This window comes from Cherax quadricarinatus, chromosome 79 (genome assembly GCF_038502225.1).
Source record: "Cherax quadricarinatus isolate ZL_2023a chromosome 79, ASM3850222v1, whole genome shotgun sequence".
Lineage (NCBI taxonomy): Eukaryota > Metazoa > Arthropoda > Malacostraca > Decapoda > Parastacidae > Cherax > Cherax quadricarinatus.
Window position 1 is genome coordinate 4,306,877 of NC_091370.1, and position 3,331 is coordinate 4,310,207.

Genomic DNA, 3,331 nt, shown 5'->3' on the forward strand with positions numbered 1-3,331 from the left:
TATAATATATATATATATATATATATATATATATATATATATATATATATATATATATATATATATATATATATATATATATATATATATCAGCAAACCGGCCGTATCCCACCAAGGCAGGGTGACCCAAAAAGAAAAACGAAAGTTTCTCTTTTTAAATTTAGTAAATTATACAGGAGAAGGGGTTACTAGCCCCTTGCTCCTGGCATTTTAGTTGCTTCTTAAAACACTCATGGCTTACGGAGGAAGAATTCTGTTCCACTTCCCCATGGAGATAAGAGGAAATAAACAAGAACAAGAACTAGTAAGAAAATAGAAGAAAACTCAGAGGGGTGTGTGTATATATATATATATATATATATATATATATATATATATATATATATATATATATATATATATATATATATATATATATATATATGCTTGTACATGTATGTGTAGTATGACCTAAGTGTAAGTAGAAGTAGCAAGACGTACCTGAAATCTCGCATGTGTATGAGACAGAAAAAAGACACCAGCAATCCTACCATCATATAAAACAATTACAGGCTTTCGTTTTACACTCACTTGGCAGGACGGTAGTACCTCCCTGGGTGGTTGCTGTCTACCAACCTACTACCTACAATATATATATATATATAATATATATATATATATATATATATATATATATATATATATATATATATATATATATATATATATATATATATATATATATATATATATATATATTTATATGAGGTCCACCTTTGGTGTAAATTGTGGGACCCATAGCCTCGGAGAAGTGGATAAAAAGGCTTCATGGAAGTATATTTGGATTTCTTCCTGAAGCCTCTTCCACTTCCCCTACCACCCCATCTTTTCATTCTTTTTTAGAAGTGGGTATATTTTATTACATAATATGGTACAAAAGGTTTAAGAGATACATTGCTGATATAAAGATGGCATATACAGTACATGAGATGTGAGAGATACATGTCTAGTACATGTTGTCACGTGTTTGTCACTGATTATAATACCAAAATCTCATTCAGCATTCAAGCCCTGAAGTTTGGAACTAAACTGTTTCCAAAACTGAAAGGAGAAAACTTATAAAAGAGGGTCGTATAAAAGAATATAATTCAGTGAAATAAGGAGGAAGAAGACATTAGCACTGCGTGCAAGGTAACCGGACTGTATAGAGAAGACCAGACACAGGTTGAAGACAAATGACGCAAAGGCGACAAGTGTTGTTTTGGTTACTTGTCTGTGGCAGTAGAGGACGAAGCAGAAGAGTATACTTCTTTATTATTCTAGTGAGGAGGCCAGGAAGTAGAAATACCGGACATTTTTGAAGTTATGAAACGAGGCAAGGAGCTGAACACAACTCAATGATTACGACTCTAAGACCAGTTGAAGATATCTCAAGGCCTATAGCATGTTCTAACCTCAACTTAAAAAGCCACCTGAACGTACCTCTTCTCTGCATTAAACAAGCACTTCCCTTGAAGAAATCATATCACGAAGCAAAAACAGAGTAATTTTAATTCATATATTCACTTCTTGTGCATTCTTCACTGAGCGAGAGGTGAGGGAGCCGCAGCCTCGCATGCTAGTGGACTGCGGAAGACACACAGAATGACCAATTGAGTATTCAATTCCCACGGCACCTCGCTGACCTTGACACTTGCCTCGAAGTCTCCTTATACACATCCGTTTCATAATTATGTAGGGAAATTAGTAAATGTCTCAGTAAACATCAACTTTGAATAAAAATCATAATGTTTGCTTCTGTGTGTTTAGGAGGATAAAAATTAATAAATGATAATAGTTATAAAAAATGCAGAGCTAAACCATAAGTATACATATAAATGGCAACAGGATACAGATCCCCATCTTAATTTACAGGAAGAACCATTCAGCACACAGAAACGGATGGCTGTGTCTGGACACAGGACACGGGAGGCGGCGGGTGACGTTAAGATGGGAAATATGACTTCGTTGTTTGATTGCAGCTCTTTTATACCCCAGAAAATTGCTAATTAAACACAGGCAATTTCCTTTACAGCTTAAAAACATGTTACTTACGTTCCATGAAAACAAACATACTGAAGGCTAAAAGAATCATTTTCTTACAGAGGCGAAAATTCTGACTGACAGTTACCTGAGCCACCAGTGAGCTGACGGCATTTAAAATGAGTGTAAGAGATACCAAGAATACAGATCCTCTTTTTCGAGGTATTTACTGTTCATCTGTATATATCTGTGGCTTAATATTTCGACGTACGTTAATTTTTTATTGAATGTTAAGTGATTAAGGGCATTTTTTTTTAATACGAGTTTTGACAGGGCTACATTAAGAATTTCTACAGTTATTTACAAGTAAAGAGCTGTTACCTATCTCAGCTCATTTGAAAACTTTAATTAACATTGCAGTTATTAAATATATATTATTATGAAACAAACAGATGGGGAACAGGATGAATAAAGAGGAAACTATGACCCAGCTATTTTATTGGTCAGTTGTGAAGAACAGTAACTCAATATCTTATGAAATGTAATACTTTCCTAAGTTAAGCTGCACATTATTGTTAACATTTTACTAAAAATGAAACAATATTGGGTATTGCAGTTTTGTGTTTTATGCAACGGGAGCAAGATTTACAGATTAATATATGTAGTTTAATGAATTTACCTCCAGTTTTGATAAATTAGACACATGTGCAACTCTTGGGTATCTTTATTGAGGAAACGTTTCGCCACACAGTGGCTTCATCAGTCCATACAAAGGAGAAACGTGAAGAACAGGAGGAGAATGAGGTAATCAGTCCCTCAACCTTGAGTCGATGTGGTCAGTCCATCAATCTTGAATAGAATACGGCATATGAGCGGAGAAGCAGCTTATATACCGTAGGCAGGAGAGGTGCAGCAGTCGTAGGTGGTGTCACATTTGTTCAATGTGGAAGTAGGTCGTGCCCAAGGGTTCTCTGAACCATTCATCTACATTCCTGTCAGACACTGCAACTTCTTGGGATCTTAATACTTGGGAATTCTTCGCTTGCCTAACCCTTAGGCACGACCTACTTCCACATTGAACAAATGTGACACCACCTACGACTGCTGCACCTCTCCTGCCTACGGTATATAAGCTGCTTCTCCGCTCATATGCTGTATTCTACTCAAGATTGATGGACTGACCACATCGACTCAAGGTTGAGGGACTGATTACCTCATTCTCCTCCTGTTCTTCACGTTTCTCCTTTGTATGGACTGATGAAGCCACTGTGTGGCGAAACGTTTCCACAGTAAAGATACCCAAGAGTTGCACATGAGTTTAATCTATCAA